At 44.6% G+C, this 15,062-nt stretch overlaps 1 protein-coding gene across 1 annotated transcript in view; it reads left to right on the forward strand.

Annotated features, from left to right (window-relative positions):
- The window catches only part of SGCD (sarcoglycan delta), a 306,777-nt gene that overhangs the window by 186,452 nt on the left and 105,263 nt on the right, over positions 1–15,062 (forward strand). The gene's annotated exons all lie outside the window — the stretch shown is intronic.

Here is a 15,062-nt window from a genome sequence, read left to right on the forward strand (position 1 = left end):
TTTCTTGTCTCATTCTGTTTCCTTACTTGCCCTCGGATTACTGGGGTTATTCCAGGGTAAAGCATATTTGTGTATGGCTTAGTTAATTCATATCTACTAATGCTAGTGGATGATGAACAGCATTTGGTGATAAAAACACAGGTGGTGCTACTGAGTCCTGCAGTGGGAGCAGCTTTATGGTTGTAGGCATGGCCACACTACTCAGGGTGAGTGTTTCTGGCACAGCCAGTTGGAAATAAATACAAGAACTGGGCATGTAAAATGTGAGTCTTGCCCCAGTATGCACCCATTCATCTCCTGATCTCCTGCTGCTCCTGCAGCCTCACCAGCTGCTTTGGATCCTGCTCTGCAATCCCTCCTGCACCATTCCCTGAGGCTGAGAAAACCACTTGGCTAGGAGTTTTTAGAGGCAGACTTTTATCTCTAAATAACAAACATAGGAAAATTATCAAATGAGCAGATGCAAATATGGAAAAATCTTTCATTTGTTCCTGTTCTGATAAGAGAGCTGAGAGTCCTTCTGGGGCAGAAGAGTGATCTGAGTAGTCAGTGAGCAGTAGCTGCTTGACAGGTCTGAGTTACCCCAGTGCTTGCAGAGCAGAAAGGAGAGGAAGGTTTGTGTTTCTGTTCTTCTGGAAAATGGAATATTTCTAGCATCTTCCTATCTCTGAGCTCTCCTTCCAGAACCTGAGTCTGTTCAACTCCACAGAACAGTCCTGGTGCTTACCAGAATTTAATGATGCTCATTATAGCCAATAAGTGCTCACAGTATTTTAATGAGCACAGCAAACCTGCTCAGGAAAACTCAGGGGTGTTTTAAATGCTGATAGTGGGGAGTGGAGAGTGGAGAAGGGGGAAAGAGGTGAAGCAAGACAATCTCAGGATAAAAAAACACCTCCTCGTGCTTGCTGTAGCAGTATCCATCCACTCCTGGCCTCCCTTCTTCTGCCCTCTGCCTGCCCTCCTGGCTTGTGCTCCTGGAGACAACTCCTGTGAAATCAAGCCATAAACTTCCAATCAGTGGCTGTTAACAAGCAAGCATCACTAATTTATTCTAGGTTTTGCTTTTATTTTAATGCTCAAGGGTTAAACAAATGTTTATGTGGGCTGTTGCCTCTTACACAGGGCTGTCAAAGCAGTGTCACACCTGTGTGGGGACAGCTGGTCCCTGTCTGCTCTGTCCTCTGGCACAATCATTCATTTCTCTGTTGTGCTGTTTGATACTCAGTTTGTTTTAAATGCCTTTATCCAGCACAGGCTGTATAAAAAACAGGCCTAGAGGGGACCTCAAATGTCACTTACCTGTCCCACAGCTGGTTCCCATGGCCAGCTCCTTTTGCTGTGCTCATTTACACCAGGGCTGAGCTGCTCTGGGGCTGCAGGGGGCTCTGGCCAGGCTGCTGCCTCTAAACCTGGCTTGGATTTTTAAGGCAAACCACAGAATGAATCTGGACCAGAGCCACCAATTTAGTTGAAACCCAAATGTACCCTGAAGGTGGCCTAACCTAATGGAGGTAGAAACCACCATCCAGCACTCAACCAGCCAATGATACTTAGATACAGAGTGCTCTGCTTCATTCAGGCCTTGGACAAGGCTGGTATTAAGTCTGTGGTTTGCACACACTGGCCTTGGGGAAGTGCTGTTACTGCCTGTGGGTTGTTGTGTGTGACTGAACGCTCAGTCTGCAGGTCCCACACAGCCACAGCTGCATCCTGCAGTCACACCAATGTGGCAGAGGGCTCACCTGCAGCTGTGCTGGGCTCAGCCTCAGCTGTGGTGACTATAATGTCCAGCTGTGGCAGTTTAAACCTCCAGCTGTGCTGCTCTAAACCTCCAGCTGTGGCAGGCTCAACCTTGAACTGCCCAGAGCTTGGCTGAGGTGGGCACAGCCCCTGCATGGGTTTGTAGGTCCCAACTTAATTATAAAGCTGGAATGAGAGCTCTTAGCAACCTTCCCTTTCTGGTCCACCTGCATTAGCAGCCTGTGATGCAGCTCCTCAGCAGCAGCATTGCCCGTGACTGTGCATATCAGCACAGGTATTTTATGCTGCACTCCAGTGCTGTGCTGAGGAGCTCTATTTCACCTATTACTAGTGAGCTTAAAGCATTTTTAAAAAGCTTCCTGTTGTCTTAGTTTCTGGATATTACAAGAAAAGATGTGCTTGCATAACCACAGTAAACCAATATCCTTATTTTAAGCAGTCCAAAGCTAGAAAGCTCTGATAATGGGCAATGACAGTGCACTGACCTCTTTCAACAAGGCTAGCACACAATGCCTGGTGTTTTAAATGGTGTTAGGAGTCTGAAGCACTATGCATTAGTACTGCTTTATAGCCTGTTAGGCACAAGGCAGAGCTTTAAACAGGAGAGATGAGGACTGTGTCCTGTTGGGGCTGCATTTAAATGTCACACACCCACCTGCTTGTCTGCCCATCAAACCATAGTGGACCTTTTGCTTTTCCTTTCATCTTCCCAGTCCTCCTATTGCTTGTTATGGATTGTAATTTTTTGGGGTAGGAGCTGTTTGTATATGTAGTCATATACTGGCAGGCTCTACTGGACTTTGAACTGCAATAAATAGAAAATAATAATATTTTCCCCCAGTCAGCCTGCAAGCCTTGAAATTCCTGGAGAGCTGTCTTCTAAGAATCATCCAAAGTAAAGGCTTCAGATCAGTTTTGTAAATAAAATATTCTGCAATTTGGTATTCAGGAGCCAAACTTTACATGTTCCTCCAGACTGGGAGAGCACCATCCCTGGAGATGTTTACAGATGTGCAGCTGTGCTAGTTTGGGACAGGCTTTAGGGTGGACTTGGCAGTACTGGGTTAGTGGTTGGATTTCATGATCTTAGAGGTCTTTTCTGACCTAAATAATTCTGTGACTGCGTGTGCTGCTTCCAGGCTGTGCAGGCTGCTTGTGCCATCTGTGTGTGCAGCTCCAGGGGGATGCAGAGAGGAATGGGCAGGCAGTGACCCCCTCCTTCCACCTTCCATGGGGCACAGACAGGGGGATCTTCCCCTCCTGGCCCAGTCAGGCTCAGCCTGGGCTCCCTGACCATGGCCCCGCCACCTCTGGGTTCTCCTTCCATAACCACACAAGGTTTGCACCTTTCAGCATGAAGTTCAGCCATATTTTATTATTTTAATTGAACAGGAACAAATTAATTCAATTGTTCAGTTTTTCCCCCCATTTTTTGCCTCAGGCTGCATTCATAGCTGAAGGGGTCTGGTTTAGCAACGTTGAATGAAATGTTGGCAATTTAGAGAGACAAAATGCTGCTGTGGATGGCACAAATGCTAAATATCATTATTATCTTGCTTTCTTTATTAAAAGTTGCTAGGAAAAATGAGCTTTTAAAATTTGGTTATGAACAGTTATTTCCAATACAATTACTCCCTCTTGTGTGTAAACTACCTGCCACATTTCAATTACAGGAAAACAGTGGGGTAATAACACAGCAGTAAAGATGGATTAGAGTTAGGAAAGCTCATTGCCCTAGCTGGCAGGATTCTTCTATTAATAATGATTTAAAGGAATAGACTTTGTTCTAATTTATTTTTTTTTTTAAATCTGAGATTGGCTCAGAAGAAAATGACTGTTCTGTTTATGTTCCCTTTTCATGATTTCTCTGGGGTCTCTTAGGTGCAATGGTAAGGCCAACATGGGAAGGAACTCTGATCAGCTTTTCAGCTTCTGCTGGTGCAGCTGTAATCAGTCAGCTAAAATTGGCTGGAGTTAGAATTAATATTACTACATCCTTATTAAGGAAAGAGTGAAGTTCTTTTTCTCTCCCTCTCCCCCTTGCACACACACACACACACATTACAGAATTGTGCGCTTTCCCATCCTAATTCACGTTGCTCTTTCTGTAGAACAAGTAATTGTTCCGAGGCTGCGTGCACGACGCAAGAGCTTTGTGTATTTCCCTCCTTTCCTCATTCCCATGGACTGCATCTTCTGATATAAAGATGTTAATCTTGCAGTGGCCTGACAACACCAGCAGTGCTGTGAGTGATTGTACTATTAACTGAAGAAGTTCCTATGGGTGGAAACCTTCCTGGCTGGAATTTAGCAGGAATCCTGGCACAGACATCAGTGGATCAATCTCTTCACTGTAATGCTTTTTATTTGCAGTTTTCTTTACAGCAACTTCTAATTTCTTTCCTCCAGGTTGGGGATAAAGTGTGCTATGCTTTTCTTTTACTCTTTTTTAGACATCCGAATTTCATTCCTGGAGGGTTTCTGTTTCTGCATGAAAAGCAGCTGGGATTACTTATCTTTTTTTAAGATACATACAGTACTTTTTGCCTTCACTCATTTGGAGTTTAGAATAATATAGTCAGTTTAAATAGGATATTGTGTGAAGCTATTGAAAGTTTGACCCCTGCATTGCTGCATCCTCCAGGGCATCAAGAATTTGGTAGTGGTGACTTGCTGAGTTAAGTGCATCAGTTTCTTCTAGTGTTACACCTTTGAAACATTGGTCTCTCATAATATTTCATTTTTATTATCCTAATAACCACATTTTCTCAGCCAGTACAAGCACATAAGGCTTTCTTCATCCTTGTTACTGAAAAATGATGAAAGGTCCCCATATTTTTACCTCTCTGTCTCTACTCCCTGCTGAACCATTGAGTTTTTAGAGGTCTGCCATGGCACTGGATATGCTGACAGATTATGCTGTGGGAGCCAAAGGAATAGTGAAATATTAAATGTTCTACTCGTGCCACCAGCCCAACTGCTGCACTGCAATCACTTAGGTAACTCTTTGGGTTTCTTCTTTGACAACTGCTCAAGGCAGTCTGTGGTGTGCAGAGTATTAGGATGGCAGGTGGCCCTTTCCCCTCAAATATTTTGTGTTGGGTTTCACAAGGAGCTGAGGTGACTGTGCTTCCATCTTGATGGACAGGATTCCAGCTCTCAGTTCTCAGATGTTTCTGAGCCACTGTTCATGCTGAAGTAATTTGAACAGAACTATGCATCCAGGAGAAACAAATATCTCAAACATACTTAGTTACTGCATTTTTCAGAGGCAGAACAGAGAAGTTTTATTTATTGGTGTCTCTACTGTGAAAGAAGCTGCTGCATAAATTCTGTACTTACTACTCGCCAGGAGTGAAAGGTGTTATAAATGTCCCCACAGCAGAGAAATGTTTTATTGTGCTGTTTTCCTCCTGGACACCAGAGACATGCAGATACTCCAGGACACATCCCTTGGTTAATAACTTCTGATCTGGAGGAAACTCAGCAATGCCCATCTCCTCACACCTGCAGCTCAGTGCACGTGTGCAGGCAAACCATCATCTCCAGACTTGCTGTATGGGCCCTGCTGAGACTCAATAACTGCTCTTGTGTACATCCCCAGCAGGAAAATACCTGATTGCATTAAAAATACATTATGGCTTTGTTAGATGTCTCCAAGAACAGAGGGAGACAAATAGATGGGGAAGGGAGGAGAGTGGCAGGGATTTGGGTGGTTTGCAATGGGAGGTTGATAATTTATTTTTTGGAATAACCCTTCATTTCCAGGCATTTCTGCCTGTGAGCAGAGAGGGCTCTGTGTGCTGGTGCCCCAGGTTCCTGCTGTGATGGGGGGAGCACAATGGGAAGGGTTAAGAGCCCAGGAGGAGCTGCTCAGTGTGAGGTGGAACAGCAGGGAGGGCATGGGTGGGCTGTGCAGGGGGTGAGTCATAAACTCTTGATCCCAGATCCTCCCTCCTGCCACCTCCCTCCAGAGGAGATTGTTCTCAGCTTCTTTCATCTGAAGAAATAAGATATTTCATATTAGCATTCACCTCAGTGCCAACAAAAGATCTTCACACTAGCAGCTCTGAAGCAGAGAGAGATTTGTCTCTTCGAGAACATGTAAAAGGTATTATTATAAATGTACAAAAGAACAAAAACAAGCTCCCTGCTAAAATATCGATAATCAGTGAGTCCTCTGAACAGCTTACAACCTGATCCTTCCCCATATTCTCACAGTGCAGGAGCAGGAATGATTTAATTTGGGAATCCACACAGAAATGACGTGCCATGCTGAGCCATAGAGTCAGTTTGCTGCTGCTGCTGCTCTTGTTCCTTGAGCTCTTCTTTTTCTTTCTAAGCTTCCCAACATCCCTCCTGAACTCTCTGCACAGCAGAGAGCAGTGGCATTCCAGGCTTTCAAAACCTAGCAGCCAGTGCTGGAACAAAAATCCAATTCCTCTGAAGCAGCTGTTCTGCGTGGCTGCCTTCAGGCTGAGGTGCTGCTTGCAGTAGCCTCCATCCTTCCTTCCTCTTGTCCTGGAACTGCAAAGCCAAAAGATTTTCAGAAAAGCTTTCTTGGCATTCTGAGCCCCTGCTGTTGGAGCATAACCATGGAAAGGGAAGGGAGGTGGTTTTCTCTTAGAACTGTAAATGGCTGAGGAAAGTCTGAAACACTGAGGAGCAGAAATCTTCCTGTGCTTTGCGTGGAGCTGGGTCCTGCCTGCTCAGTGGGGTGGGCTCGTGTTTGGCTGAACAAAAAGTAAAAGAGAAGTGCCCTATTCTTCCCACAGTTGTGCATTTACTTTATTTACCCTCTTGCTGTGAGGACTGAGGGGTTTGAGGCCAGAGCTGCAGCCCTGTGCTGTGCAGAGTCTGTCTCTGCCCTCCTGAAGGGGGGAAATATTATCCCTGTATTAGCTCTTCTCCACTCCCATGCCTCATTTGATAGAAGCATTTAAAATACGTGCTGCCATTTCCTGTGCCTGTTCTTCCAGAGCTCTGCAGTGGAGATGAGATTGAATATATCACTCAAATTCATCATAGCTTGAGTTTTAGTTCTGGCCATTTCCACTTCAATTGCATCTTCCCCTGAACCCGTCCTGCCTCCGCTGCCATGGCCAGCAGCAAGATGGACTGAGGTAATTATTTGTATTTTGGCCTCTTTCTGAGGGACTGCACTCCAGTGCACTTGCATGAAGGACAGCCTGTTAGCACTGAAATGATGTGGTTGCAGCCAGACTTAGAGAAGAGGAATAGATTCACACAGGTAATTCAGCCTTAACCTCTTGAGTTCTCATTACTTTGTGTCCACCCAGTGCTACTGGCCACCCCTTTCCTTTCCAAATGAGATCCAGTAACTAAAAGAGAAATTATGGCAATTTTCTATATGAAATTTGTGATTATTTGCATTTAATTAAAGGCTTCTCTTGGGAAAATGAAGGGCAGCTTAACCTCAGAGAAGCCTCTACATCTCCAGTAATTGCTTCTAATTGAAGTGCTTTGAGTTTCCATCCCACCACAAGAAAAGGAAAAGCAAAAAACCACCTCAAACCTGAAAAGTTCACTCCCACACATGGGGTCCCTGAGAATTATTTTATCCTTGTGCAATTAAGGTGACTGAGGGTCCTCACAAATGATTCTCCAGTGTGGGCTAACCAGCTAAAATCAAAGTTTCATTACTGCAAAGGCTGGTTTGTGGTGTGCTGATGAGAAATCCAAGGCAGAGCCCATATTCCTGAGCTGCTGTGCTACAGACACAGATGCAGGGGTGCAGGTGCACATCTTTTGCCTAAGTGCTCCTGGTGGTTTCTGCTTTTGTACAGGCTTTTTGACTTCCAAAAGTATTTTGCTTATTATTGGCTAAACCTTTCTGGCCCAGTTTGTCCTGTGAAACACAGGAGAGGGTTTTTCTCAGCTGGAGGTGTGCAGAGCTAATCAGCAGGAGAGCTTTTGGGGTTGGGAACACCGTGGACATTTCCCTGCATCTCCACCTGTGTGTGCCTGAGTTTTTGATGCTGCAAAAAGTGTATCCTTCTCATGCCAGCTCCATTCCTTGGCCATCCTGGCACATGGAGTGTGTCCCTAGAGCAGGGGTGGCATTTCCTTGCAGCTCCTGGCAGTGATGTCTCTGCTTGCACCCTTTGGTGCTCTTAAATCCCTCCTTATGTGGTGGGTCTGAAAAAACAGGCCTGACATGAATCAAAGTTTGTATGTTGTAGCAGCAGTCATGGCCATTTTCTGCTGTTTATTTTTTCCACTGAAGATGCCAAAGTTGAGAAGCATGAGAGTGTTCTGCTCTCCTGTGTTGTCACCTTGTTCATTAATGCCTGGTATCTCACAGCTCAGCAGGAATGTGCATCTGATTTCTGCTCTTTATCTTCCCCAAGGTTCTCTTTATTTACACTGAAACACAGAAAATCTCTAGATGGTCTGAAACCTTTTAGAGTGACCCGAGATGGCCATGGGTGAATTGTCAGAAATGGAAGCATCGTTATTTGTCTATTTTTCCTAAAGTTGCAGCTGCAGGTAAATACATGAAAACATTTGTGAGCTGCCTCTGTTAACTTCTTAGCAAGCAAACATGCTTGGAAAAGTGCACCTGTTCATTTGAAGAATAAGAAAAAAATGTTTTAATTCTTTACGCAGAGTCCTGAAGTACTTGTATTTCGTGTAGGTGCAAGTCATATAGACATGTGTAGGTGCTGATTTTGATTCAGGTTATTTAATAGGGTGGTATTGTTTCTGACAACAAATATTAATCTTTCAAAACAAGACATTAGAGAATTATGTTCTAGGAAACGAGGAAATCAAATGCCTTTTATAGTCTTTATTTTCTCCAGTACAGTAGAAAGGGAATTCCTGCTAGTTACATATTTGTGCTAGTTTCACAAACCACTTCTGAATCAAGCACTTATTTACAGGGACATGTCATCAACAGAGGCTGATGGAAGGCTTGCAGGAATGCCTTGAGCCTTGTGAAGGGGAGGCAATTCAGCCTGAGCAGTTGATGGCTGAGTTGTGGAAATACCAGGTGGATTTACAGAAAACTGCTTTGTCTAGAAGGGAGAACAATTCACTTCACCAGCAGGTATAGATTGAAAGGCAAATTTCATCTTTATTTGAAGTTTCCTATTGACCAAAGATATTTGTCTTTGTTGGTATGATAAAGGATTCAGCCTTGTGCTTTGCCCAAGAAGCAGGCTGGATGTTAGAAAGCTGATGTGGGTAATTCCTTTCTTCTTCCCAGTGGAGCTACATTTACTGCCATTACACCTTTCTTCTAATAGGAAGCTTTTGTGCAGAACAGTTTGCCTTGTCAGTCCTTTTTATATTGAGCTGAGAATGAGGAGCTTTTACATATTCAGGTCTGAAATAACAATTCTCAGTACAGGAAGGCTGAGGCCAGTAAAGACCTGTTGTTCTTGCCATGTCAGAAGCTGGGGCATCCTCAGCTCTCTTCCCACCACCACTGTGGTCACCTTCCATCCTCCCAGCTGCCAGCTGGGGCAGCTCATAACAAATTTGCACTCACCAAAATGGCATTGAGAGATTTCCCTACAGGAGCAATCTGCACAAGGGGACAGCTTTCAACTTGAGGGCAGAAATCTGTGCTGTAGGTGGGGTCAGAAGCCAGGGTGGGAAGGCAGGTAATTCCAGTTTTGTTTGTAAATTATGCTAAACAGGCATGGAGTGGCCAGTCAGTTGTTTCATGACTCAGTTCTCCCCTTGCAGGGATGTAAATGAGCATCAAGTTGGGGTTGCACAGTTACAAGTGAGGGAAGAACAGCCTGGCAGCACAGAGCTCCAGAAGGCAACTGCAAGAGACAGGGATTTTAAACTTTGAATTATTGACAGTGTCTGGGCAATTGCAAAGAAGAGTCTGTCCTAGTTTGGAGGTTTTTGGAGTTACTTTTCCCCCCTCATAGGCAATAGAAGAGACTATGGCTGTGGGTTGGTAATAATCTGCAGGGTGACACGTTAAATGGGTTTCACTCACCTACAAAGTTTGTCAGTTGAAAACAAATACATGGATACTGTGGGGATTTATGCAGTACAGAACATATACAAGGACCCAAGAGAGCTCTGCAGACAGAAATAGCTGGAAAAAATAATTCAAATCCATGCTCTGAAGTCTTGCAGAAACAGGCTTCCAGTTTTGGAAACATGGCATAGGAACCTGGAAATGGTGGACAATTACACCTCTGTAAATGAGAGTAAACTAATCTCTTGTGCTCATTTCTCTCCCCTTTTTCTCATTGCATGTTTTCCTGTTCTTGAAGTGAATCCATCCAGTAAGAAATGTGAAGTTAAATGGCTGAACTCTCTGCTCAGTCACAGTTCTCCCTGATGCTCATGTTGGAGGTGCTGGCTGAAATGCTCACTGAGAGAGATGATGAGATCCATGGTGGGGAAATGACCACCATCCATCCAAAATGTTTTCAGCAGCAGCACTGGGAAGGGAATACTCTGGTGCAATCTGTAGCTTGTTTCTGTTTTAAAGGTCTCTAATGAGCCATGTGTGCACTGCATTTCACCCTGGGAAATCCCACTGAAATCTGGCACTCGCGTTCCATTTCTTACGCTGCTATATTTAGGGCAGAAAGCAGATCTCCCAGCATGGCTCCTTCTGGCTTCTAGAAACCCTGCAAAGTGTCTTAGTAATATACACTAATTGCTTACCAAAGCTGCCAGCTCCCTGTGAAAATCCTTCCAAAAAGATGGGAAGAGGAAGCAGAGCAGTTGCCTGCACTTTCTGCAGGCACGTGGCAGTAGCCAGTTGTGTCTGTGCCATGGGGATGGGGGACAGATGACCTTGCTGGATGTGATGCTGTCTCATTACTGAGGGCTCACACTCAAACACTGTTTTTCTGCCCTTCCATTTTTATTCTGTGGACGAGGAGTCCAATCAGAGGTGTCTCTGTTGAGTTTTAATGAGTGAATTGAATATTTCTCAAACCTGCAGTCAGTGGCAGTCTCAGAGCATACATATTCCCTTCCTCTGATGTATTTATTTTTAATAAGTTCCCATCTTTCTTGACCTTAGTTCCACTAAAAGTCATTCACAGCCATGCCAAGTCAGGCATTCAACATCATCTTGTTATAATCAAAGCAATGGACCTCTCTGTTCAATACAATCCTTTTCCTGTGCTGAGGCTTGCCAGCCCAGCTGTACCCAAATTTCTGCAGCTGAAGTGCGAGGGTGGTCCATGCCTTGTGTTAAAGAAATCTGGTGCCATGCATGTTTTTCTGTCGTGGGTGGGAGGGAGAAGTAATACATGTCAGTATTAGCAGTGTAAGGTGAGAATATGGAATTTTTATATTCTGGTATGTAGAGAAATATTTCAGGTATTTCATAGCCTTTCCATACTTGTCTATATAGGAAAAAAATATTTAAAACTGAAGAATAATGGAGTGACAACAGTTGGGTAGAAATGACATTCAAAATCTACTAAATTAAGCAGAGAACATGTCCATCCCAGCAGCTTTCTGTTATCTTTCACAGTTCTTTGATAGGGATATAATTTTTCTGTAATCACTCAGAAAGATGGTTGGATATTTTTTCTATTAAATTCTGAAGGACTTAAACCTTTTCTGGCTTACCTTTGCTATTTTTCATGTTTATATACAACAGTATAATGCATCAGCATTTTTATACCTTTCACATATAAAAATGAGCCATGTTTATAGAGGCTGTCAGACTTTCTATTCCACAGAATAACTGGAGCATCACTGTAAGTTGACACCAGCCTAAAAATCACATATAGTTGCTGAAATGTCATATTTTATGGCCCTGTTGCTGTTTAATAGCTAAGCTGTGCCCATTTCTTAATTTACCATCTCTATCCAGGAGTGCATTGGTGTTGGGGGATGCTCTGCAGAGGTTCCAGGGTAGCTCTGCTGCTTTTGTGGGTGCCCTGATCAGCAGAGCTGCTGTTGGCTGAGGAGCTGCCCAAGCTGTGATAATTACCTGGTGAGGTAAACCACTCTACACTGCTTTAACCTTCTTTCAGCAGGTTTCTCCTACCAGGCACTGGAATATAAAATGATTACTTTTTTTCTCTCTCTCTGCAGTATTTAGCCTCAGGAGATTTTGGATAGGTTTTGGCTATTACAGACACAGTAAATGCCTAGCTGGAAGCTATCTGGTATTCATAACCTTAAGGTATTTAGGAAATCATAAAAGCTGAATGGTTTTTTTCCTTTTTTCTTTTTTTTTTTTCTTTTTTTTTTTTTTTAAGAGAATAGCTCCAAGAGCTGAAGGCACTGCTTGCCTTTCAGGTAAATTCCATTCAGGATGATAAATTATAGCTGAACTGAACCAAAATGTTCCTAATGGCCCTAGTCAAAAGGCCTATTACAGGATGTCTAACTCACTTAAATTCCTTTTGGCTTTAAATTGTTAATGATTAGGTGTTTTAGGGCTAAAGTGATATACACTTAAAGGGCACTTTGCTTTAAGGTTAGCCAAACTGAGCACCTCAAGTGAGGGACACAGATTCACTTGAGTGACCTTCAGGCAGAGAAATCAGGATGTTGTCTCTACAGGTGGGTAATTTTATGGGAATATTTGCAGGACACCAGGCAGGTTTGTGGAAGAGGAAGCAGAGGAACATTCTGGAGCAGAGAGGAGCAGCAGCTTTGGCCAGCCCTTGTGGTTTTTAAATTACACTTTTGGAGAGAAAGTTTATTTGTCTTTGGTTATGGCATTCAGAAGAGTAAACATTCTGTGATGTCAAAGGTGCTTTCCCAAGGAACATCTGGTCAGCTGTAAGGCACCAGTCCTGTGCTCTCTGCAGTTCCTTGGGTTTAAGTGTGGTTTTGCAGCACTGGAGGTGCCAAACCTGTCTGGTAATCACAAAGGTTTGGACTCCTGTCCAGTCCTGTGCTGCTGACCAGTGAGCAATGCCATGGGTTTATCTGAAAGGATGTGCAGTGATGTTGTAGAAATCCTTCAGCATTGTCAGCTTTAGGAACTTCTCAGTTTCATAGATTTTTAATGTCTCCTGACAGTGAAGCACAGAAAATTCCAAGTCACTTCACACAGGCACTTATGGGACCTGGGTACTCACAGCAGTCTTGCTCACATGGATATTAATGTTCAGGGGTTTTTTTAATTCATGGATGAGTTTATTGGAATTGAGTTTTGCCTTCTAATCCTTTTCCCTGAATGCTATCAGCACACAGATTCAGCAGCTGCACACGCTGCCTTCTGCTCAGGCAAAATCAGAGGTGACCTGAAGATCCAGTCCCTGGCTCAGACTCACACTCACCTTCCTTTATCCAGGGCTTTGGTTCAGGGCCAGCAAGCAGCACATGCAGGAAAAAATGCCAGGCAGAAATACCAGGAGTGGCCCCTAATAAAACATATGCCCATGCACAGTTGGTTTGCAGAAAAAGCTGAAAGGATATTTTCCAAAATATCCACATTGCTCCTCGGGCTGCACAGTCAGCTTGCAGGCATCCAGGACCATAACACTGCCATCTTCTGACATTTTTATTGCAGAATAAAGGACCAACTCTATAAATTTCAAAATACCCATTTTCCTTTGGTTTTTCCTCTCTTGGTGATGCAGCTCCCCACTGGGGAGTTTAAGCAAACATTGTTCCCAGCTTGTTTGGGATGCTGTTAATGGGAATTCCTGGCCCAGTGCATTACAGACGTCTGGCTCCTCCGGAATGTTTCTATTCCCTGCTGTGTCTCTTCCCCTTTGATATCTGATGAGTCAGCAGGTCCTTAATTGCTCTCCCTCTTAGCAGGGAGTTCTGTGCTCAATACATTAAATATTTGATTGCCCCAGGTCTCCAGGCAGAGCAGGGCACACAGGGGGATTTTCAGCTCCCCAAGCAAAGCCTGTTGCCCTTCAGACAGTGATTTTGGCTGCTCAGCCTGAGGCCATGCCTGGGAAGCCTCACCTGGAGCCCGGGGGGACCACAGGGCTCTGAGCAGGCCAGGTGGTTTGGGATTGGGATGCTGGAGGCACTTTGGGATGGCAGCAGCTGTGCTCAGCAAGGCTTGCTGCATGAGAGAATGGGCATCACCAGGGAGGCCCCTGCTTGGCCAGGAGGTGAGTGTGGCCACCTGTCCTGCAGCTCCCTGAACTCTTCTTTTTACTTTTTTAAAAGCAGCAATGCAGAAATACCCACTGGGATACTCCTGTGCTTGGTGGATTGTGGAGTGTGCCTTCAGGGACTTAGTAAGGTGGGCTATTATAGCAGTAAAATTATCTTCTGGTAACTTTCTTGGACATTATGCATTTATTTCATACTCAGTGAGCTGAAATAAGGACACTTCCAATCGTGTTTTCCAAGTGTTTGAGATGAATGCACCATGTAGGGACAATCCCTGTGCCCTGCAGAAGGAAGCCTGACTTCCAGGTGGGGCTGTTCCTGGGCAGATTTGAGTCTCCAGCCTTGCAGATGGCTCCTTGAGAGGGGAAATCCAGTGCAGCATTCACAAGCATGCAGTACACACTCAGAAATCTGGGATTTGCTGCTGCCTCCCTGCTCTGGGGAGGAATTGCTGCACACAATGCTGAGTGGGAGTGTGCAGGCTCACACTGGGGGAAAGCAGCAGCAGCAGCAGCAGTCCTGAGGATTGTCAGCAGCGTAGGCTTGAGGCAGAGCTGCAGTGCTGTCTGTGGAGGAGAATATCCCAAATGTACCTCTCTGCATCTGCCTTTGGGCTTCCTTTTGCTCTGAAGTCTCAGAGCCTCCGTGTGTGGAGTTGGGTTGGGAGCAGAACAGAAAAGAAGGCTGAGAAATGCAGACAGCAGCATGCACTTCACACACACATCCCTTCGCTTCATCCCTGCTGGGTGGCACTGGAGAGAAGAAAGAGCTTGGTGGGGATAATGGGGGAAGGAAGAGCCCTACAGCCTCACTTTGTAAATCCTATTAGCCTGGTCCTAATGTAAGCATGTGCTACAGTGCACATGCTCAAGGGAGGACTTGAAAAAAAATCGCCCAAGTTTCCCTCCCACTGAGTCAAGAGAAGCAATCTCACTCCCACTGAAATGAAGTAAATGTAGCTGCTATTAGAGCAGAGCAGTGAGCAGCAGAACTATCATTTTGTGGAGCAGACCTTTTAAACAGACCTTCAGATTAAGAAAAATGGGTACAGAATAAAAATCTGTCCTGAAGCAAAGTTGGCAGTACTGCAGCAGGGAGACAGAGGAACCCTATGAATATATAAGTGGTGTTTTCCCACATTATTCAAAGTGCCCACTTGCTGAGCAAGTGGAGCAGAAAGTTCTGGGCAGATGAGGAATGGGGAGAGAGCAGTCCATCCACACAGAGCCTTGACTTCTGCCAGG

The sequence above is a fragment of the Molothrus ater genome, chromosome 15 (genome assembly GCF_012460135.2).
Source record: "Molothrus ater isolate BHLD 08-10-18 breed brown headed cowbird chromosome 15, BPBGC_Mater_1.1, whole genome shotgun sequence".
Lineage (NCBI taxonomy): Eukaryota > Metazoa > Chordata > Aves > Passeriformes > Icteridae > Molothrus > Molothrus ater.